The 24,728-nt window shown below is 36.4% G+C and overlaps 1 protein-coding gene and 1 long non-coding RNA gene across 4 annotated transcripts in view; both read left to right on the forward strand.

Moving 5' to 3' along the window:
* The window catches only part of CHRM3 (cholinergic receptor muscarinic 3), a 244,535-nt gene that overhangs the window by 167,256 nt on the left and 52,551 nt on the right, over positions 1 to 24,728 (forward strand). The gene's annotated exons all lie outside the window — the stretch shown is intronic.
* LOC140250787 (uncharacterized) lies at positions 10,266 to 23,880 on the forward strand. Its single transcript, XR_011903272.1, has 3 exons — positions 10,266 to 10,313; positions 22,459 to 22,559; positions 23,436 to 23,880. It is a non-coding gene; the product is annotated as an uncharacterized lncRNA (long non-coding RNA).

The raw sequence follows: 24,728 nt of genomic DNA on the forward strand, positions 1-24,728 counted from the left end.
ACTAGGGAAGTGATTGTCCCCTTTTATGTGGCACTTTCAATTTTGCAGCTGAAGTGCTGTGTTTAGTTTCAGGCTCTTCACTACAAGAAGTATACTAACTTACTGAAGTAAGTAAGTTGAGTCCCTGTGGAATCAAGGGGAAGGTCAACAAGCTGGACATCCTGGTGGGGGTCTGTTGTAGATTGCCATACCATGATGAAGAGACAAATTAGGCTTTCTACAAGCAGCTGGCAGAAGTTGTGCAATCGTCTGCCTGTATTCTTATGAGGGACTTCAACTTCCCTGGTATATTCTGTAAATATAATACAGCACAGAACAAGCAGGTTTCTAGAGTGTATGTAAGATAACTTCCTGATGCAGCTCGTAAGAGAGCCTACCAGGGGACGGGCGACGGGCTGTTCTTCAGTGTAAACCTGGCTTCCTTCACCTCTCTCTGGAGAGATTTATGATAGGGTTGCCCTCAGAGAGGGCCTTCATCTGTGTGTTTTCTCTTCATGTTCTTTGGACAGAATGATCCTGTTTTCATTACAAGCTTTTTCATTTTGAAATACTGTGATCAGCATGTTGATTCCAGTCACTTCAGTAAGTATTATTACTTATTCACGGAATATGACTTATTCATAATTCATTACCTATTATTAAGCCTTCAAAAGCAAGCAGGTTCCTTGACAATAGGGCATTTTACATGTGATTTATTTACAAAAGCTGGTATGTAAAAAGTAGAATACAAGTTCCTACTAAGTTTGTTAACTCCATGTCTGACAAAAAGGGAAAAAAAAAAAAAAAAAAAAAAAGATTCTGGCTTACAGGCTCCTTGTTTTATAGGTGTTGAGTTGACAACAGTTGCTATCATTTCCTTGGAAGCCTTGAACTATTTACTCTGCTTCTGGCTCCACAATTTTTTAGTTTCCCAAAACTACAAAAGATTTAGTATTCCCTCATCTCTCTGCCCTTTATTTTAGTAGTTATGTGCTGAACAGGGCCTAGGAGTGGTTCCCATGTGGCTATTGGGCTGGTATTTATGATTTGCTTGGGTGCTCCTAAGTAACTTCCTTTCTTTACTTTCTGTGTCTGAAAGCCTGTTAGATTTGATCCCATAGCAATTCGCTTTGATTGCAAACAAACAGAGGTCAGGGCTATATAAAAATCCAGAAAATATGTAGTGTATTTTCATAACTATACAGTATTTTCATGTTCGGCTGGATATTGCACTCTGCCTCAGTAGAAGTTAGATTTGAAGATGTCCATAACAGTATTGCTAATAAAACAATAAGTAAGTAAATAAACAAGCAATCCCTCCTGCAGTCTAGATAAGAAGAGAGTTTTCTAGCAAAACAGACAATTGAATGGCACTAAGAGAAGACTCCTCAGCTCTGGTAGTGGTTTACTGTTAGATTGCTGTGTGTCAGTTGTGTTAGAAGATACTCATTTAATAAGATTTTTAAAAAATAAAATTGAGTGGGGTTGGACTGAAGGAGGAAGTTGGTGAAAAGCTGAGAAGCAGAAGACTGCTGTAAGTAGCTGGGAAGTTCTTTGTCACTGTCCAAGAAGAAAAAAATGAAGCCTTCCTCAGCTGTGAAATGTTAAAGTATGGCTACGACACTCTGTATATTTTTGTGCATCCCTCATTTAACATAGAGAAATCATTAAATTTCACCAACTTATTTTTATGTTGATCTAAAACACTCCAAATGAAGGAGCAAATTCCTATCTGAATGATGTATAAGACATCAGGTAATTGAGCATCTGTTCTTTCTTTCATTGGTTTTCCTAGTGGATGACTCTAGTCCATTACAGTGTATGGCTTTTTTCTTGTTTTCAAACACGCATTTCAACTTCAGGCCACTTCCCATGCACTTCTTTGTCAGAATGACAATCCTGTTAATATTTTCTCTTTGTAACGGCATGAATGCACTGGATGAATGATGGGTCAGTTTTCTTTGGAGTAGTTTGAAAGAAAAATCAGCTTTCTACAGCTATTCCTACTATTAAGTTTCTTTTTAAAACAAAGTTTTCCACCAGATTTACATAATCTGCTTATCATAAGTTTTTTTAATTTTATCTGCAGAGATAAAATTACCTCTTCTCAATACATGTGTATACATATATATGTATGTGTGTGTACATAAATACCCCTTGTCTATGTAATTCTTTAGCTTTATAGTATCTTTATGAAAGTATTGCATCCGTTAATCTGTTTGAACTATAGGTCTTCATTTTCGTTGCTTTCTAGCTTTGCTTGAAAACTTTTCCTACTGTTTGTTCAGTAAGGAAAGGCTGCATGTCATGCACATCCTGAACTAGAGTTCTCTGGAACAAGTGTTCCCCTAGAAAAGTTTCATAGACTTCTGTGGGGTTTCCTGAGGGTTCAGAGATTTCCCCTTCTGCAGTTATTTGCTTTAGGAAACTATGTCCTTTGCATGCAGTCATATATAATATGCCCCTATTACTTCTCTACTGTGTATCTCATCTAGTGACAATATAAGGAGAAAAAAACCACAAAACACTACTGCCAACATTGTCACTAATTTTGCCTTGTCAGTTGTCATTGTTGGTGCTTAAGAAGATTTTATGTGCAGTCTGACTTTCACTGTCTCTTAGCTCTGTGTTTAGGGAAGAGAAAATACGTCAATGAATTTTTGAACAGCAAAGCTGTACTGTGACTGACAGTTATCCTAGTTATCTGAGATACACTGGTATCTATAAAGTAATATCTGTTCTACAATGAAGTGCCTCATTCACTTTATTCTGATTGCAGACCTGATCCACTTACTTTAAAGAGTGATAACCAGCATCATTTTAAGGCAGGTGTCATACATGTGTTATAGTCCAAAATTTTAAATAACTGACTTTCTATGGTGTGGTCTTCTCTATAGATAATGATGTAAGAACACACATACAAGGACAAATCAGTGTTTCATTTATCTCAGATGCATCCAGCAGAACATGTTTCCAAATGCCTCCACCTGCACAAGAAGCTCTCACCACTGTTCCAGAGAGGTTCTGTGAGCAAACAGAGGATCCAGCAACTCCAGCCTGACATTTTAGCAACTACTTGTGGGCTTCAGATAACCCTGCAGTTTTGGCAGGTTTGTCTCTGCCCTCTGCTTAGTGTCTGTCTGCTCTGAGTCTCCCCTACCACTCCTCAGTTGTACTAAACATCTGTCTTGGTCATCTCTCCCATATTTCTTTTCTTATCCTTTCTATTTGAGCTGGCCCTTTTTTCACTGCCCCCTTCGTTCTCCTTGTTACTTCTCAGCCTTTTGTTCTCACTTTCCATTACAAAAATTGAAATTTTTTACCCCCTTCCTGTTTGGTTCCTATGTTGTTATTTTGTCTATAAACTCTTCAGGATAGCTATAGTCTTTTATTGTATATGTCTGCATACTCTGTACATAGTCCCACAAGGTTCCTCCTTTGTGTGATTTTAGACACTGCTGCAGTAAACATGATTAATAATACTTACACCTACCATAATGTGCTGAGTTTATAGTTATACTATAAAGGAAAATGACTTCTTTACACAGCTACTGATTGCAGTTTGTATTTTATCTGCTCTAACTATATATAGTTTTATATAGCAAGTTTTTCTGAACAGAAATTGTAACAGTGATGTATTTCAATGGTTTTTAAAGCCAAGTGAGCCCAGTCTGATCTCACTGAAGTTTAATCAGATTGCCTCTGAATCACATAGGATAGCCTGACTTATCATAAGTATATAATTTAATTTTAAATATTACCACAGCATCCAGGGGCTTTCTTGAACAAGGCGCAATAAAACTACTAAAAAGAGAAAGAAAGAAAGTAAGAAAAAGATGAACTATCTCAATAGCTCAAAGAGAGCACAGGAAACAATGAAAAACTGTATGATGCCCACAGCAGATGCACAGTCTATAGATTGCCTTATAATTTGTATGTCATTATGATAGAGGAAAGCTTTAAGGAGACATTTGGACAAGATAAGACGTGCATTATTATTATTATTATTTTATTATATATATATATATTCTTTAATGCTGCCTCGAGGGACCTCATCTGACTAGGCACTGCACTTGCTCCAGAAATGTTAAAATTTATAACATCAGCTGGAAAAAAAATTATTTCCTGTTCTTTCCCACAGCTCTTCAATGCTGTGGGTTCTCACAAACCCAGCATGGTACATTTTGCATCTTTGTGCTCTAAATTGCTCTGAAATTGGGTCTGGCATAAACCCAGCGCCAAACTAAGGGATCTAGTGTGCCTCCCTTTGGATATACTACTGCAGCTGCATTTACCATTTGCTGAGGAAAAAAAAAGAAAGGGAATTGCTGCATTAGTATTTTCATTAGCTTTGTATGTGTATTACCCACATCTCTGTACCTCTGTGAATGTAACTGAATGTGATGTATCTTACATGTTCTATTAACAAATCTCATCATGTCTGTTCCCCACATGAATAGTCCTCTGAACATGGTAGTCTCAGTCATTCATTAGTTGCACTTTTGGTCTTTTGTTGTTGTTAAAATAACACGGTTGTGGTTGGAAAGCTTGTTCAGAACTTATATTAATCTGTTTTTCAGAATATTAGTGACAACTTTGATCTGAATTATGCTACCATGTTTCCACTGTAAGATTACTGAAATTAGTATTTACCAAATTCCTATCCTTACACCACTGTATAATAAAGCAAATGACATGCAGTACCTTACAACTGTAAAACTCTAAAATCTTGAGAATAAAAGTCTACCAAGCATACAGCACATACAAGCATATTACATACAAGCATATTTACACAGTATCTATACAGTGCTACTCAGAATATAGTACAAAAGATTTCTTATGATATTGGTTAAATCCAATTAAAATTATAATTTTGTTAAGATAAATACTGATCATAATCTAAAAATAAATTTCTCTGCAGCAGCAGTGTATTTGCTAGCAAAGCTTGAGAACTGCTATAACAAATCTAGTTTTCAACCCAACCGGTTGCCAAGCCTTTCCTGCTGCACATTTCTGAAACACCAATTTTCTTCTCCAAAATGAGCAAAAAATACGGAATTCTGAAGTTCTTTTGTAAATGATAAAAATAAGACTACACAGTGATTTTCAGACTGACAACACAGAGGATAGGGTATTGACAAACAGCTGGGACACAATGGCTGAAATACATCTTCACCTAATCTATCACCTATCTTATCTAAAATGAACTAAGCAGTAAAGAAAAAGTTCACACTGTTCTCATGCTTTTGGAAACACACTGTAAACCCTTTTCTCTCTTCAAATACTTTTTCATTCATAAATATTTTAATTTTGCTATTTATCATTCTGATTATTAATTAATTACATAATTGGAATGAATGGACTCTTTAAAACTGAAATGTTTGTTTATAAGGCTGAAGGCCAGACATTGGCGATGTCATTGAATTCCTTTTAATGACTATTTATGTATGTTCTAGTTATTTGTATTTGCTTGAATATATTCTCTCCATAATTTCAGCAAGAAGTTATCTTTCAACTCTGAAGTTACTGTTTTTGAGTTGCATTGTACAATTAAACTACCACAGTATTATTTATGAACTTTTATGGATTAAGCTGTTTCCTTCCAGTTTTCAAAGCTGAAGAAAGAACCTGGTTCTTACTTCAGAGAAAGCACACGAAGGGTGGATGCAAATGTTTTCACCAAGTAATGCAGCTGATTATTGGCTTATGAAAAGCAACTTATCTGTCTTCAGTCTTAGGCTAGTGCTTTAATCATATATGCTTTATAATACATATTAGTTTAAACCTCTTCCTGTAAATGTATAAATACATCCTGTGCTTAACTTTGAGCTCTCAGCTTCACAGTTGTTCTTGTATTGTAGTTGTATTTAAGTGTCAGAGATAATTCAAGTAACTTTTATTTGTTTTGTCAGTGATGATTACCATTATTAACTGCCAAGATACATTGAAGATAAAAATCAAATGCTCAAATGTTCTAACTTCTAAAATACAGAATGAAGCACCTGGAAAAGGTGCAAACAATACTGCTGCAGATTTCCTTAACATCATGGAACAATGTCCATATTGTCCCAAGAATAAAACTGCTAAAAGGTAGAAAATAAAGAACATTGGAGGGGAGGCCATAGAAACAGATACTTTTGTTGCATTATTTAAGCAAGGTTTTTAAACACCTTGCTCTCAGAACTGTAGTGGAATTCAGAAGAAGTCCTCAGAGTTTCCATTACATGAATATAGAAAATATTGTTTCATATCTTATGGAAATGTTCTAAAATGAAAAATGTTATGAGCTGAAATGTGAGAGGCTCACATACTCTCATTCCTGCCTTTTGATATCCTTAAACTCTCTGTGAGTCTAACCGTCAGAAGCATGTCATCAATCACACCAAATGTCAACTGTGGGAGAACAAGATTATGGAGAGTCACAGACATGTCTGCAGTGCTTGCGTACCTTGACTGATCACACCAACGGACAATGCATCATTTCTTGTAGAATTTGATGGATTAAGATTGTTTGTGTTGTTACTGAAAAATACTAATTACTGTGTTAAGAGACCTCTGAATATGCAGTAGTTTTGGTGTGACATTCAGTGTTAAAGAAAGGATAAAATGAATGTGAAATAGTTCACAAGCATTTGACAGTTACTTAAGAAAACTGGAGTGGTCAGGATAGACACCCATCTCACTATGTAAGAAAATACCCTGGCAGCTAAGCTTTCATGAACCATAGATAATCATTTTCATTTATAGTTTGTGTTCCCAATACTACATTTTGTGTGTTTTCTTGAAAGAACAGAAGTGCCTTTCTGCCAGGTAGTTACATTGGCAGATCAGTTCTGAACTTAATATGCCTTCCCTTAATGAAAGTGTCATAGATTAGAAAGAAGTGTCGTCACTGATTAGACCTCTGATCCATTACTTGATATCCTTTTCTGTGCAGCTGTTTTATACTCTGTAGGAAGACGGTGTCGTCTTATCATTGTAGTTGTGTGCTGAATCATGGGGTAATAGAGATTTCTCCTGTGTGTCATCAGATGATAAATTATTCTTTCCAGTGTGTCCTGAAATTATGTCTCTGGCATATTGCTAACTTCCTCCTGTCCAGATATACTGATAGTAAGGACTTCTGAAAAAAAAAAAAAAAGGATTTGTTGGTGATGCTTTTGAGAACCAGCTGTACGTTGAATTGCTTTAGGGGTCTCTTGCTTCTCACACAGGTAGTGTGGTGGTTATGGAAATGTTCTGAACTTCTGCAATTGTTAGCATAAAGGTATTTCAGCAAAATTAGAAGATACATTCTGTTCAAAGCGTTAGCTTGGCTTTGCAGCTTCTAAAGGGTGACTGATTTGCTGTTAGTGATGAAGGAGGAATGCAAGATCACACCCAGATTTCAAAATTATAATGAAATATTGGCATGCTAAAATAAATCACTGTCATCAGTGCTTAAGAACTGTCACTCTCTTTAGCTTGTTTTAGACTGAAAACTGTTCTCCCCGGTAGATATTAAACAGCATTTCAGTCTGCTACATGATCTGAATTCACAGCTCAGTTAGCATTTTCTTTCTAATGTGTGTTTTTCCAAAAGACGTTTAGGACCAAATTCTGTCCTACACACTGCTTCTGATTTAAAAGTTCATTAGAATTTTCCTAAACACCTCCTTCTACTGTAATTCTCTCAGCTGGGAAAAGGTTAAGAGGCATTTGTTGGCTCATGGAGGCAAATGACTCATAACGCCTGGATTTTAGCAGGGGAAGTGGCTGCCTGAAAAGATATAGTCTAGGGTGTGGGCTCTGAAATCCCAAAGTAGTCATCGTAGCAACAGCCTCAATAAAATGAAACAGCATCAGTAGAAGTTTCAAGCTGAAAAGAATCTTATTTTCTTTGTTAATAGAGTCAAATCCCTAAAAGGGACTGGATTAGGATTTTGTTTAATGGGTAGACTCTTTGGAGAGCAAGTGACTGAGGCATCTGTTCACAGACAGGAACACCAAAGACATAGCCAGAGTAGCAGAATAAGATTTGAATACTGTATACTACAAAAATAATTTCTTATATGAATATCTCCATGCCACTGCTAGGATCGGTTTACCCTTCCCTTCTCAGTAGCACCTAGCTACTGAGCAGACTTTTCTTTGTTTCTGGATTCAAACATTCTCTTATGTCTGCAGTCCACATCAGGTTGAATTTCTTTCCTGTTCCATTGTAATACTTTTGATGAGGTTCTGATTCTCATTACTTCAGAGAACCAGGCAGCCTGATCTAGTGGTTGGCAACCAGGGGGCTTTGAACTACTGGTCTTTAAGGTCCCCTCCAATCTAAACCGGTCTGTGATTCTAACAGCATACCTCCTTTTATTACATTCTCTTTCTGCAGTCTCGTCTTCTCAAGATATACTAGCTTCAGTTACATTGAACTGATTATGCTTTCTTGACCACAGCTGAAATTCATGTCTATGTTTAGGTACTGCAGTCTTTGCCATGGGTGTATTTTTATTTTGCAGTAACAAACTCAAAATGCGTTCTTTGCAGTAACAGGAATTGCTTCTTATCCAATGTATTTTTAGTGTATTTATTCAAATTCTTGTTTAAAAATTAAGGCACATACATGGAAATCTTATGCACAGTCTTCAGTGAAAAACACATCTGCATTATAATCTAAGAATGAAAGGTTAAGCAGAGTGCAAGAAACTGCGAAGGGAGGACAAAGCTATCATTGAGCTTTTGTTGTGCAGTGTGGGGAGCAGAGGAAAAAACAGAACATTGTTTGGCAAGCTCTTCAATTTAGTAGCAGTTCAAAACCAAAATAATATAGATGCAGGATATCATGGCTCTCTATCAGTTTAAATTTTACAGAATAGATAGCATCAGTGGATGTGTAGCCAGACTTGTTTGTATCCCACTACTGCTTTTTTCCTTGCAACATTTACAGGATGTTGAAATTGGAATTCACTCTAAGGAGCTAGAAACTAAGAACATACATATAGAGAAGATAATCATAGTTTGAATTCAGCTGAGTTTTACCAAAAACACTTAGGATACTTTCATTTAAGAAACAGCTCAAGCCCGTAACACGCCATTTTCCCAGTTATCATTATTTCCTCTGCTTTTATTTCAATAAGCATTCTAGCCTATCTGCTTCGGTTACCATATCCAGATAATATGAATTTATATGTGTATTTGTCAGTGGAGTTTCAGCAGCCTGGTTCTTTCCTTTTTTCTTTTCTTTTAAATTTAATGAGATTTTAGGTTAAACAGAATTCCCTTTCTAACATTTTCTGAGTATTTCAGAGTATTTGGGTTGAAGTCAGGGGGAGTTCATTAGTTCTCTGACCACTAAGCTAACTTAAGTGCTCAAATCCTCTTTTAGTCTTTTCCTCATTAATATGAAACAATTTGCTTATGTAATCTGTGATGTATATTAGAGGTGGAAAGAGTATTTTCTTAACCAAAAATTAAATTACGTTTCACTGTTATTTTTTGCTATCATCTCCAAATTCTTAGTGCTGTGGTATTTTTGTAGCACTTGAATGCCATATGCAACTATGTAGAAATAAGACATATGCATTTACCGCATTTTAGGATACTCAATAAAAGCACAAAACTGTATTCAGAGGAAAAAAGACAGCACAAAATTTGGAGATACCTATTGGAATATCCAGTCCTCTATTTGCAATTGCTCAGGTGACCACATTTTCACCTTACCTCTGCCATCTATACTGTTTTCAGTTAAAAGCACAACAAATGTACTAGCACTATTCCTTGCAATCACACTAGACAGGATTTTTTCCCTGAAAACAATTAGGTTATTCCTTTAAAAATCACTATGCTCGCTAAGTTTGTAGCCTCTAAACCTCCTTGTCCAGACTCTTGCCTCTTATGCAAAGACTAACTCCCTATCCTGTATGTCTAGTAAGAAATGTCCTTCTGTTGCATCTTTCTCTATACTTCAGCCATCCCTAGGCCTCTCTGAAGAACATCTACCATACAGTGGCTCATGTAGTTGGCTTCCTTGCAGATAATCCACCTATTCTATCTGGCTGATATCTGCTTTGGAGGGAAACATGAATGAACAGTAAGTAGTGAGTGAGAAACAATCAGGCATAGTTTGCCTTAGGTGACTAATATATTGTATGGTAACTGTTGAGCCATAGCCTGAACTGCTGGTTGAGCACCTGGGGGAAAGTACCCAGTCAGTCCTGGGAGCACAGGTGAAGGCAGTTCAGCTGTGTGACTGGAGGAGTGGACCTCATTTAAGGGCTGACTGCCACTGGGGAAAGATCTTTGGTTGAACCGTCCTCCTTTTTGGAGTTCCCTCATGGGCCTAGCTCTTCAGATAGGTGAGCTCTTATACTTTTTCTCCACGACACCATTCCATTGCACTAGTCTTGTTATTACTCTTCCTATATCACCATTCAATCACCCTGATCTTTCCAATTGTTTAATATACTGTGCCAACTTTTTTTCCTTATATATCCTATTTTACCTGTATCTTGGAAGTAGAATTCAGACTAAAGAAGGACATTGTGGCCTTCCAAGTGAGTCTTATCTGGTCTCTGTACATATGTGGTAACTTTCATCTGGATCCCAAGAGCACCACAGTTTTCTGGATCTTCCAGGTATCTAGATTAGACACAGTGAGAGAGACAGAAGACAGTTATGTCTGGAGCATTTATTTAGTACTTTGCTATTTCCTGAATACCCTGGTCCCCATTACAGAAAATGGCAGGAGGATGCTTTCAGTTTCCAGGTAATAAGAGCATTCAACTGGTAAGAGTCTTGCTGTTATTTTCAGGTCTTCATGAAAAGAGCTTTCAAGAAAAGCACTATTTCTTACATGATTTGTATTAGTATGTAGAACTGATGAGGATTTGTTTTTTCTTTTTTATATAGGAATGGACTATTACTATTAGTTGCAGTAGAGCTTACACTCTGTATATTAAAAGTCATAGTGTACAAACAATGCGAGTTCTTATTCTCTACATCATTTCTGTTGCTGTGGCTTGTGTTGAGTAAATCTTCAGAAAGAAGCAGTGGTTCATACCTAAGGTGCTGAGTTCATCCATGTAAATTCTTGGAGATCTTAGGGAAGATTTCGAGGTGGGGCAGCTTTTAGGTCTGTTGTTGTCAAGGTTGAGTTATTTCATTTTAGAGTGAAATTTTTGTTGTTTTCTTTTTTTTTTCTTTCCAGTATTTTAACTTGTTTGTTTTAATGAAGATGAACAAAATAAAACACTTACTATGTAAATGTTATAAATAATACTATTTATGTAATACGTACTTCGAAGCTTGCTAGCTAAATGGATGCTGCTGAGTGACTGTATGGTCAGTCTTCAGGGAAAAAAAAAATGTCAAATTGCACCATACTATCCTGGAAAATCAGAGATTCTAAGCTACTGCATACAGTCCTTTGCCAATGAAATAGTGGAGAGACATATTCTCTAGGCCACAAATAATCTTTGGAATGTATGTATCCCACCTGTATACAGTTTTGTCCCATTATTTTAGCATCCTGGCCTCTGCTATCAAGCTACTGTTGCTGACAAAGGGTGGAAATAAATTGTGGAAATAGTCTACTCCTGCCAAAGAAGTGCTTGCATAGGTTTTCTTAATCGATTATTGTTATGGTGTTTCTGCAGTCAATAGGAACTGAACTCCTCCAAGAGCTCTAATGAGATTGGCTAAGGATGCAATGAAAATAACACCCAGAGGGTCTGCAAGGGGTATTGTAATTATGCAAGGGTCTATTTCTGCTTTTAAGCACACAGGAATTAATCAACTCAGTAAAACATGACAAAAGCCTGATGGTTTCAGGCTCACATCTAGCATTTTAATTCTTGGCACAGCAGAGAAGTACCTTACTAAGACACAGCTCAGCATAGTCATATACAGGCCTGTGAACTCAGCAGCCTGAAAAAGTACTCAAGTCCAGGGTGCTATTCTTTCACTGCCAGATGTGGAAGACTTACTACATCCCAGCTTGTGTTTGCTTCAACTGAGGCAGTTGCACAGGAGCTGACATTCTTTTGGTTATCTTAGTGAAAACCTTGTCTGTTTCGTGGGCATATACAGCAGACTGTGGTTCTGGGGCAGAAATAGTCCTTGCCCTTCCAAGAAGATGCCCTCTCTTGCCAAGAAATGTGGAGTTCAGGCTGCAGGTAGTGGAATATTTATTAAGAAGTTACTTCTGCATTTAAATGAAATTAAGGGTTACAATCATTGGAAATTGATGTTTTCCAAATGATGTTGGCAACAATAACATAGAAATAAAGTGCCTCCCTGCTCCACATTTTTGGTTGCTGCAGGTTATGTTGCTTCTTTGTGATGACTCAGAATACTTAAATGTTGTGTACCCCTCTTGCACATGAATCAGGACATGCTGTCTTAGATGCAGTTATGGAAAGAATGTATTCAAGACTGCAGTTGTGATTGGGCTGCAACTCCATGTATAAATGTTCAAGTTAAACCTTTTCTAGTTGTTAATTTTCTGCTTCTGTGGTTTCAGCAGTGTTGTTTCTGTACAGCCTGTTTTGGTAACCTGGGCAGCAGTAGAGCTCCCAACAACTTTGGAAGTTTTATAGTTCAGTTCTGTACAGGATCCCATGTTTAAGGGCAAGGAGCAAGCAAGCTGAATAGGATGAAGACATGCTAAAGAAATTACATTTCATGGCAATGTATTCATTTGTGTCTATATTTAAACAATATTTTGCTTTCAGTGATACCAAAGCAAGCTAAAGTGGAATGTCATAGGAACAGTGAGAAGGAGGCTGTAAACAATAGGGCAAAGCAGGGAAGAAGGACTTCTAATTTTTTATTTATTTATTTATTTATTTATTTTTGCTATCTTTCACATGGAGCAGCGGGCATAGCTCCATGGCCATTCTCCATCACTCAGTAGAACAATGGAAAGGCCAGATAGAACAACAGTGTAGGAAAGAGGCAGCCTATGGACCATAATTAGTGTCTACACTTTCTCAATTTCTTGTGATAAGGTTTGCATTTTGTCCTAGTATTTTCTGCACTCACAGTTATCAATTTTTCTTTTCCTTCTCTCCCCATGGGATGCTTTCCCAAGAGGAAACTTAGCTGATTTAAAATAAATAAATCCATGCCTCTTTTGGAAGCACACTGAGAGTTAAGCGAAAATAATTTACACTGATTTTCATTTAAGAAAGGGACAGACCCTGTCATTAAGACACAGAGATGATCAGTGCCTGACTGTGAAGTCTTAATTTAATTCTTGTTGGAAGTTAACTCTCCATTTTGTAAAGCTGATGAGAAATCTGCCCATGAGGATCAAAAAACAATGTGTAATGACATAAAAATATTATGCTAGAAAACTTGTAGTTGTTAGGTCACACTTAAGTAGTTAAATATAATCAGGTGTTTGAAGAAAGAATTAAAAAAAAAAAAAAAAGAGAGAGAGAAAAAAATTCACCCTTAGGATTTTTGTGTAGTGCAGTGCAGACAAAGACTCTGGCCTGAGCCCTCTGCTGTCCATGCAGAGCTTTCCAAGTATTTTGGCCTAACTGTATGAGAGGCTGAGGACTGGGACAGCCATGCTATACCATTAGGATGAAAGCATTCCAGTCAGGAATTGCTGTTTGCTGTTACCTGCTTTAAGCTTATCAATTTGAAAAGGGGTAGTAGGTATTTTCTGGTTTGCGCATCAGTGATTTCATTTTAATAAGTTCCTTCCTCTGCCTCATATAAGAAGAATTCAGTTGTGATCCTAGATGCTCGATTGACTTTCTTGTACTCATCTGCAAGTAGAAATGGAGTTATAAGTTTTCTTTTTTCTTTTTCTTTTTTTTTTTTTTTAACATTTAGTGCACTTTTCTGACTAGAATTTTGTATAGTTGTTTATGAAGAAATAGAAATTCCTCTTTGAAGCTGGAAGTACTTAAGATAGCTTCTGCTTTAGGAAAATACAAAAGCAAAGCATTTATGAATTATGGATTTTACAAATTAATTCCTATGTGTATTTTATGCATTTTCTGCATTGAAAGAGCATAAACCTTGAATCATAGTTCAGACTATGAAGTAAAGTGCAGCTCTGCCTGAACACGGCCATGGGGCATAGACTGGTATCAACTGCTATGGACCAGGTACAAACAAGGCTGGAGTCTGGCTTAGTAGAGGCAGTGAAAGGTTATAAAACATGGGTATCTAATTTTTGGCTTGCCTGGGCTGTGCGAGTGAAGAGTAAATGTCTTAGGCCAATGTTTTTATTGTTGCTGAGTGTTAGATTTGCTCCTGAGGCCACTCAGCAAGGAGGAGCTGTTGCCATGACGGTGCAGGTCAGGTGGCACACTACAGTACAAACTGTCCTGGGATGTATGTGGCCCACATGTTAGAAAGGCCTACTGGATAAATGATCAAGTGTGAACTAATAACAGTGTCAGTTGTAACTGTTGTGATCTTGTAAGGAAATTGGCTATGACATGGACTTTCCAGTCAAATAAACTGAGGCCAGGGTGGAAACAGCACTGATTATGGGGATTGTGTAAGGGTGCCATACATCATGTAGGATTTAGCCATGTGAAAGTATGCTGAAAAATTATTACATACTACAAGCTCAGTCATGGTTTTACAATAAATCACATGGAAGGAGTAATATTTTGCTCTTACCCTGAAAGTACATGTATCTGTGAGGGCCACATGAGGCATGTGTGTGCAGTGTGAAGGAGAACTATTTTGCTGGTTCAAAATAATTTCACATCTGTCTCCTGCATACTTCACATATCAGAGATTGGAATAAGCACCATCATATGAATTACACTTACTAGATCTCCTTGTTGGCAAGGTCTTTCTGAAGGTAGCCTTGTGGAGAGGTCAGCAGGATGTTTGGTGAGATGGGTCTGCACATGAATAACTGTAAAACATTAGTGCTGTGAAATATATACTCAGTAAGTATTGACACATTATTGTTACAACTGTTTCTCAACATAAATGTTAATGAAAAGTAGGTAATAGTAGAGACAACATTCTGTGCTGTGATAGCATTGTGAAATATAAAATGCTGGAAATCTGCCAGGCATTTTGCAGTAAAAATAATGGTATGAACAACAGAGAGGAAAGGTTATTGAATGCTGATTCAGCAAATAATGACATTGTAAAGATATGAACCTTCTCAGAGGAGACATTAAGTATCACTCAGGATACTTAAGATATTCCAATAGATGTTAACAAGTGTTTGTTGGGTAAGATGAAAAATCCAAAGATTCTTGCAATAATATGAAGGGAATTTTCTCTGTAAATATTGATCAAAAGATATAGCTAATGTTTTATTTTTCCATATAGTGTTTCCATGAGCTAGCTTCAAAATGCGTATTAAAATATAGCACTTATATATAATTCTAGCTAGGTTGGTAATTCAGTATCAAAAATGAGTTCTTTTTCTTTGAACAAAAAGCGAGTTTAATTTGTATTCATCCTACGAACAAGTTGGCTTAGTGTGTAGTGGGTCAAACAAGTAAGCTCAAAGCAATACCATTTCTAAGAGAACCCTGGAGAGCTGATGGTGTTAGGAAAGAGGAGGAAAAGCTACAGGGAAACAGCAGTTGAAAGGAACAAGACAGATTTAAAGGGAAGCTCCTAAAAGGACTTCTCTAAGGGCTGGTCAATCCTTCAGCAAATGGGAAATTTATTCCTATGTGAATTGTCTTTATATATGTACCATCTATACTGTTCCCATCTGACTTGAGATGTGAATGAGTCTCAGTTGACTTGACTGTGGAAAGCTGCTGTGACCGTATCATGCTTCAGAGCCTTGCCTTGAGAGTAGGATGTTGCAAAAGTTTCACTTTATAATGGAAAAGGAATAGATATCTATTTGTCTTATTTGCGATTTTTAAAGTGCTCTCTGAAGGAAGTTCTTACTTTTACTTGGGATGAATAAACATGTTAATGTTATGTTTAATAAAATACAAAGTTTGGTACTTTTATAGTAGAGGAATGATCATCTTACTTTAGAAAACAGTAAAATTCATGGGAGATAGGTTGTTAAAGGCTAGAAAAACAAATGTAATATTACATTAACTGCTATGTATCTTAGACAAAGGTAGACTACTGACCTACTGTGTTAGAGGAAGAGGCATGTGTCAAAGTTACTGCATCTTTTTATTAATCAGCTACCTGGCCAGTTTTGCCCAATTGAGATTTTTAGCATTATAATAACTTACATGGGTGGGAGGATGGGATTAATTAGAGGAGAGTGGAAATAATTCAGTAATTCATTGCCTTTCATAAATCTGCTATAAATTATGGTAGATTTTTTATATTACTGCAACAGCTTTGAAATATATCACTTTATGGAATTAATTAATGATTTGGTTTTTGTCTCTTCCAGTATTTTAGTGTACTTGACTTCAGTAAATGGCAATTTTTTTATTTTTTTTTTTTTTGGTGAAGAAATTAAAATTATAGTCTCACAAGGTCTAAAACATTGGTATGTAATCCAGTAAAAACAACTTTTAAGAGAAGTATACATTCTATGAAATGCTCATTTTGTTTTCATGGTAACAGCTATCAGGATGTGATGTGTTTCTTTATGCTCAGGAAGTATTGTGTGTGTAGCAAATGAGTAATGGGACAGAATTTCAAATGAGGATGTTCCTTTTAAATTCAAAAGGAGTTTACTTGTATTTAAGATTAAGAAAATTGAACCTCATATTTCTATCATATATTTACTAAGAAAGTAGCTTTCTGCCTGCAGTATAGTGTGGTCCTAGGTTTATCAGTTTTATCTTGTTCTAACTATCTCAAACATTTTTTCTGCCCACTGCACCTTGTGAGTGAAATGTAAAGCAGGGCCATCCTTGTAGCAGTCATGGTCTTTATTTATTTTAAAATTGACCAGAAATATAAATAAATTGTCTCTAGTCATCAGACTTATTAGCTGGTACATGGGGGATGCTGCAGTTGGTGGGGTGGCTAGTGTTACAGGAGCTGCTGCAGAAGGTGATTGTGCATTGCCAGAGCACTGAGACTGGACTCCAAGACCATTCATAGCAAGGAAATGGAAAAGGCTTTTGTGAAGCCTTCCTTTGTGAGGAGTTACTGGATTTGGAGCTTAGTATATGTGCGAATTACATTATTTGATTTCTTTAACATCACCTTCACAATTCAGAAGATGTGTTCCAGATCAGTACTCCTAATATTAAGTTGCATTGTATGTATATATTACAACAACTTTAATGGGGAAAACCTAGCAAATAAATAGCGTAAGTAGGAAGAGTAAGTGGACTGTAAAAGACCAACCAAGAATTTTTATAGCTCTTCCCCACCCTTGGGGAAGGTTACATTCAAGAGCATTAGCAATTCTCAATCTCTATTCTAATTTGTAGAAATCCCAAATATCAAATGAAAAAGCTAATTAAAGACATGATTCCAATTACAATGAGGTTTTTTGTGTGTGTGTGGTGAAAGTGACTCAAAAATTGCATAACGAGGTTCCTTTATCTCTCAGGAATTTCAGAACAAAAGTAGCTAGTCTATGAGGAGATGATGAAATTACTTCTGTGAAGTCCAGATTTAAGAAACAGGTCTGGGATGTAAAATGGCAGCTTTAAAGCTTGTTCATACATGGGTTGTTCTTCCCAGAGTGACAGTTCAATTCCCTGGGTTAAAGCTGCGCATCATGTTAATTTGAGTGGCAAGAGAGCCATGTCTTTTCCCTTTTTTTTATTACAAGGTCCCACTGCAAGCATTGGCAGAGCTGGATTGGGCAGTCTATCACCTCTTCACTAACACACAGTTATACAGTATTTCACTGGCTCAGGTCAGCTCAAGTTGTGTGGTTCTTCTCCAGTAAGGCATGGTCCTCTATGCTTTAAGGCAACAATGCTTATAGTGAAAAGAAAAAGCATACCTAGTGTGCAACTAATACAGGATTTCTGGAACTGCTTCAGCAGGGTTTAGTTTGAGACTAAGACATAAATCTAGATGCCTGTGTGTGGATGTCTTTGTGTAAATAAAGCACTGAATGTCCTGGTCAGCAATGTTCTTGTCAATAGTCAATGGAATCTAAAGAAGGGTTTGGTTCAGCTATTTTAACTTGGTCAGTTGAACCACTAGACCCATAACATGTGCTGCCTTCAAATAAAATCTTAGAAGTCATGGGACCTATATACGCTCAATGCAAAATGTTAGTACTATATTGTGTACTTAATGCTTTCCTAGATAATGTTTAAGTATGTCAGCTATGACTACATATGTAGTTGTACGGCCGAGGGACTTAAAAAGGAAACTGATTTAAAAATAGAAACACAAAGATTCTGTTGAAGGCTGATTTTCCTACAGTAATGTCCTTGTATTGATCATAAATCCTGTCATCATCACTATGAAATGCATGTCAAAGATATTTACTGGAAGAGTCTAGGAAGTGAGATTTAACCCTTCCTGTTTACCAAAATGAACTCAGGGAAGAGGCTACTTCTATTTTCTTATAGTCCTTCTGCTTTCACTTCACTGAATTTCCAAACTCCCTTTTCTTTCTTTGAACCACTCTCCTATCCTATCATCTCTTCTCCCTCTAAATTGTGTTATCTAACAGTTTTACTCTAACGACTGGAGAACATTTAAGCTAACAACCCTTGCACCTGACCTGTTCCATGCTGGGTTTTGCTTCATTGTGTTAGCCTGGATAAGGGAACTGCAAAGCTGAATTTCCACAAGAGAAAGTACCAGAGTTGGTTGCTCCTACTTCCTATTTTTTGTTCCAGCTTAATATTCTGCTGTTCTCTCAGTTTTTCTGATACAGCTGTACAGATAGTCAAGACATCATGAGCATCATTTTAAACACCAACAGCATAAACAACCAATCAAACAAAAAATGATGCTGTTATCACTTGTATTGACAACAGTGTTGGTGTGGATATCTGCAATGTAGGGTTAGGATGTTTTTCACATTGACTTACTGACAAAGAAAATGTATTATGTAGTGCTAAATTAAGAAATGGTTCTCTTTTCATAATTCTCATGTCTTGACTAATAGAACATTAGAGGAGTAATAGATTACCTATGTCTTCAGACTATTCTCTTTCATCCTCATACCAATACAGCTGCAGGAAAGCTGTTAAAAAGGACAAAATTAAAATTTATTTTCCATAAAGTAAATAGGACTTTGAATAGCATAAAATTATATCTGCTGAATTAAAAAGCTGAATATTTTATAAATTTCTATTTTCCTATATAAAAGGAATATTCAACTTCAGTTCAAATTAGAGATATCAATACATTTTAGTTCCTGCCCCAAAGTGTAATCTTGCATTTGGCTTAGGATTCACAGATGCAGTGCTTATGCTTACCTTCAGTAGTACTTTACACAATCTCTATTATTACTGCCTGTGTACACTATTATTCAGACTTAGAAAACTTCTCTTACTACCTCTTTGTTTCAAAATATGTTGTGCTTGCCCATAATCCTTACTAGTACATTGCATCACAAACAAGCTTAAGGTAGTGTAGAGCTCTGATCTCATATTGTGGACATTTAACTTAGTAATGAGTACATCCAGTTCATTTTACTTCTAATTAGTATTGATTCCATTTTAGCATAAGGATATAACGTGAAATTAATTACTTTCCCTATCAATGATCACTAATATAATTCAGTTATTGATGCTATTTTGTGTATCTGCTATATGACCCATTTGACTTTTTCTAATTAGAAATAGGAATAGGCATATGTGGCAGGGGTAAACTTGCTGGATATAAAGCAGAGTAGCAGGATAGTCTGTAGCACAGTCCAGGTGGGGAGTAGAGCAGCTGGGTCTCCTCCTAGTGCATCTCTCACTTGAAGGCTGCTTTCCTTTCCCTTCCCCTCAAGCTACAGCTCTCCCCATCTGGCAGATTATCTGCTATGTTGGTACATTGAATCAAAATCAGATATAGTGCTGCATTGAAGTACACTGCATTTCATTCAGGTTACATTATAACTGAGTGTTTAAACATTTTCAGTGGACTTCTTGCGTACTATCCCTGGTCTCACAATTAACATATTTCTGCATCCATTTCAATTTTAAAACACTTGTTGTTGTTGGTTTTTTTTGTTTGTTTTGGTTTTTGGTTTTTTGTTGTTTTTTTTTATAGTCCATTTAGTGAATTTGATAGATATTTTTCAGTTGAAAATGATTTCTTTAGCCTTTCTGACTGCTATTAATTCTTGAAAGTTTGGGATCCTTCATATCTTCATTTACAGTGCCACATGGTCTTATTTGCTCCGTACATAATGTATAGCTTTGATATTTTTCTGTTTATACCCAGGATTGTTGTTTTTCTTAGTGCACATAACTAGATTTCAGACCAGGTCTATCAGATAAGCAAAAAATTATAAGGTTTACATTCACACACAGACAAAACCTCAACTATACAAACAGTTATTACAGAAAGTCTGAAATTTCAGGAGGTACAATGAGAGAGTGAATGGATTCATTTTCTCATAGGGTTGCTTTTACTAGCGACTTCTCTAGTTGTGTAAAATGTGATTTCATATGTTTATTTTATTATGGTGCCGTTTAGAAGAGCTGTACTGCAGTATACTGAGTTTCATGACTGGAACAGGGAGATTTGAGTCTGGGGACTTATCTTTGGCAATATCTTTTTTCTTTATGCTCTGCATATGAAAACAGCATTTGAGTGTTATTGCCTGCTGAAGTAGTCCATGGTGAGCAGAGATGCTGAGACAAGAGCAGTGTCGCCCACATGCAGCAATGTGAGAGAAGCTTCACCTGTCAGTTTAGGAAGTAGGCAGGGTTTCTGACAAAGGGGTGAAATGCAGGAGTGGCCCTGGGGACTGACAGCAGTGGCACAGCCTCCAAGGACCAAATACCCAGAGGAAAATGCTTCTATCCACTTCCAAAAGCCTGAGAAGCCCAAGGCAAATCAGATATTTATGTGCCCTCTCCGCTTTGCACTTGCGGGGAGCTCGGCAAAGCAGCAAGTTGTCAGTCCCTGGCATTAAAGTATGTCATGAACTATGTGTAAGGAGGCAGAAGAAATTGATTTGATTCAAAAGCAGCTTCAGCACAATGTACTTAAGTATAAAATTCAGTAATACCATGCCTGGGTCCGCAAATTAAGGAGAAGTGAGGGTCTATTTACTTTGGCTTGTTTGTTCATCTTTCTTTTTGGCAGGTTGAAGGCAGCTGCTAGAACCATATATGGCCTTAAAAATGATAAATATATATATAGATCACAAATGGTATCATGTCAAAACACATTTCTGGCATACTAATCTTGAAAGTACAACTAATAATACTAATAAGTGTATGCCTAAGACAAGAATATAGTCATGCAATTCTGAAGTCTTTTTAGAATTTTCTTCATCAGTAGTATATTCAGAGTGTGATTCCTTGGGTTTTGTTTTTTTTTTTTTTCCTCAGTAGTTTTCTGATTATTAGGTTTCTTGCCGGCTTGTGTATGTCTTATTGGCCTTTCTTTAGTTGGCCTCACACTTCCGTTACATCATTTGAAAATTGCCATTAATTTTTTTTGTTCAGTTGCCAGCACTTGTGTTGTGTTTGCCACCTACAGAGAACCTCAGTGATACTTGCTGATACTATCACACATTATTCTTGGCTGTACTTTGGCTCAAGGAACAGGGGGGGCTGTGTGTCTTTTTCCTAGCTTCTCTGTTCTGTTTTTTTTTTTTTTCTTTCATAAAATAATTTCACTGGGGTACAGTGTCCCTTTCCACTGTCCAATTTGAAAAGCTTATTTCTGGACTTCAAAGACTTTCTCATTTCAGAGCATAATAATAGTGACTCTGGATACCATACATGTACAAGTTTTTACTGTTTTTGTGATTCTTATGAATTTTAAAAAATATCTTAGGTATTATATTGAAATATTAAATATTATATATTGTCACACATACTGTGAAACAATGGAAAGCCATTAAATAAGTTGACATTTGAAAACCTGTTTGCTGACTTTACTTAGGAGAAAGATGTTTTGCAAAAAGCAAAATTCTCGCTAATATTAAAGTTCTCTTAAAGCCAAGAGATTGTGAAAGTCTAATTAAAATACCACAGTATAATAGATGTTGTTTGTTTTGTTTTGGATTATAATGAAAGACCAACTCTCCTTGTGACTATATACAGGTTGTTTTCCTCAGCTGTATGTAGCTCCTTCTCTAAGCAGCATAGATAGTACACTTCAATGTTTTCTTTTCTTCCTAACAATATGCATTTGTTTTGTTGTTTTGTATTTGGTTTCAAGTTATTTGCTATCTATTTGCATCACTATTTCCTCAGATGTTGGTGAGCTTAATTATATTTTACCATGGTCCAGAGAGGATATTTGAAAACATTCTGGAAAACTTCAGTAATCAAAATCGCAGTAACTCAAAAGGATTATGAAGCTGTAGTATTTAGGTCTGATTTAAATATTTGTTTAAAAAAAAGCTGTGGCAATACTTTTTTGTATAGAGATGCAGTAGCTGAACCAGTTGATTGGTTCCCATTCTTTTGTGTCCACCAGGCTTATGCAGTAGATGGAGACAGTTAACAATTATTAACTAAGAACTTTCCATCATTTATCCAGGTGTTTTGTTACACCACTTCACCACTTCAATTTTCAATGTACATATACCTTTTTCTCTTCCTTCTTTTCATAGTCACTTTGGGGTCCTCCCCCTCACAGTATTTTCATTCACATGGTAACAGTTCTAAAATTAAAGATGTAAAATCTACATAACATTTGAAGTCACAAGCATTGTGCATATACTTAAGATCAGGGAAGTTAATACATTATGCCTTTGTTGTAAGCATATAGTAATAATAGTGCACATCAGTTACTCCATCAGAACAGCAGTCTTTATGATGATGCTAGTCACCTGGTCCTTGAATTTTCCCTAAGAACATCCAGAAAAGTCATGCTGAGTACTAAATTAAATGTCTCAAGCAAAGATTTGCATATATATGTGTATATATATGTGTGTGTATTATATGTATTATTACATATATATATGCAGTGTAAATTTAGGGAAGACTGAAAAATGACATTTTGCTATTGGAGGTAAGAATTACTGAAAGGAAATGATCTTGTACAGAGATGGGTTTTTTTTTTTATTTCTCTATCATTCAGAACCTTTTGACAGTTATGCACCTTGTGCTAGCAGCTTTACAAAATGCAAAAGAAAAGAACGGAGCCTGTTCCCAATTGGGTATTAACACTGAAATGAATTTAAAAAGAAAAAGCACAACTGATATGAGTTTTCAAAGATGTAATGTGAATTACTTTTGAGGAAACTTTTGTTAAAACAGGAATACCAGTGACTTTGTACCTAAAATATGGCGCAGTCTAACAGGGTGCTCTCAATGCTAACAATACAGAAGACATTCAGAATGGATAGCAAAGGAATAAATATATGAGGCACAAAAAAAATTGATTTAGAAAGATTAAAATCATAAACAACCAGCATTATTATAAACACTTTCCCTCTCTTCTCCATGTAGGATTGGATGTCACTTCATCTAGTTCCCATGAACTTAACTGTTCCCAACAATGGAAGTGAACCCATAGTGCCACTTTCTGTTCTTCCTCTTGTATGCCACAGGGGGAAAACCTGTCCTTCTATCTGATTTGCAGATGCTAGTCCTCAAAAATAACCTGTGGTCTGGTTTTGGAGGGAGGAGGGTGTAGTACTGACATGCTAGCAGCAGAAGTGAAGGTGGCTCTTTTATCTTCTGTCACACTTCCAGTGTTGGTTTAGTTGCACAGTGGTGTCCAGGCCATGGTTATTCACTTGCTTCCTGAAAGCCTTATCTGTTGCTTGTAGTTAAAGCAGACATGATCTGAGATGCATAACATGTCATACATTATAAGGGAGCTGGAGGATGTTGGAAATTGTACAGTCTTCACCTGCTTTCTAATGTGCTTTCTAAGAGGAAAATAAGAAATGGAAGGGATGGAAGCACCAAATGACAAAATAATTAATAAAATTACTCTAAGTAGACATAGTTACGTTTGGTGGAATGGATTGAAAGAATCTGAATTTGGTGGAAAGTGAGGATTTGGTAGCTATGGCATCTCTAAGCTGTTTAATAGTCTACTTATTCAAATGATAGAAGCTTTATAAAAGATGCTTACAGTCAAAATAAATGTTTTAAGAGTAGGTATTAAATTATTTACTGGTTAATTTTGCTTCCCCTATTAACTGCTATATAATCAGAATATAGTTTACTTTATGAGAGCTCTTGACCTATGTCTGGAGGTGCTAAAGCAGCCTGTTTTGTCTCAAGGATTGAAAATATAGGAGATTTAGGTCCAAGTTGTGTAAGTGGGAGGAGATTCTGTGATTCTGTGCCCACCTCTCCCCATGCTTGATGCATTATGAGTGTACTGTGCGTTGCTATCATCCTGGCTTACCTGATAAAGCCTGGATGTCCATGGTGTTTTAGGAGAGATACAAGTACTCATTTAAGTATATAAAGGTATTGTTGGGTTTACGTAAGTGAGGTTAACATCCAAGAAAGCTTTCATCTTAATGAGGGTGCTTAACATGTACTTTTAAGCACAGAAAATTAAGTTGAGAGCTGACCTATTGGCTAATAATCTTTTACTGTCAGAACTTATGTATCATTTTAATTTTCATGATATTTTTATATTCAGTTTTCATTTATGTTGATACAAGTCAAACTGTTTTCTTCTTCTGTGGAAAAGAGAAAAACAATTATCACAGATGCCATTCTTCCTTAGACGTAGGCACTTAGTACTGATGCATGTAATAATGCACCTGAGGAAATCCT

Source organism: Excalfactoria chinensis, chromosome 3 (assembly GCF_039878825.1).
Source record: "Excalfactoria chinensis isolate bCotChi1 chromosome 3, bCotChi1.hap2, whole genome shotgun sequence".
NCBI classification, from domain to species: domain Eukaryota; kingdom Metazoa; phylum Chordata; class Aves; order Galliformes; family Phasianidae; genus Excalfactoria; species Excalfactoria chinensis.